We start from the raw sequence: 326 nt of genomic DNA, 5'->3' as shown, positions 1-326 counted from the left end.
AAAGGACTTGTATTTATTACCACTTTTAAACTAATTTTTTTTCCTGAACTGGTTTCGCCTTTGAGTGGTTGAGATTAAATCTTAGGATGTTAATTGGAAAGGTGGAGGGAAAATGAAGGGAGCTGAGAAACAAAAAGCCTACAGACCGTGTGAGAAGTAGCCGTCAATTTGTTGCCCTTTAAGTCTTTTTAAAAAAACCAGGTGTTCTCAGGAATTTGACCTCTTAAAGCAACGACGCTGGAGGAAACGACTGTCACGGCCTTAGAACATTACTCGGTCGTTCAAGTGGAAGTTTTGGTTTCGATGAATTTACATCCTTGACGGTG

Source organism: Montipora capricornis, chromosome 2, assembly GCF_036669925.1.
Source record: "Montipora capricornis isolate CH-2021 chromosome 2, ASM3666992v2, whole genome shotgun sequence".
In the NCBI taxonomy this organism is placed as follows: Eukaryota; Metazoa; Cnidaria; class Anthozoa; order Scleractinia; family Acroporidae; genus Montipora; species Montipora capricornis.
Note: the sequence above shows the minus strand (reverse complement) of the source record.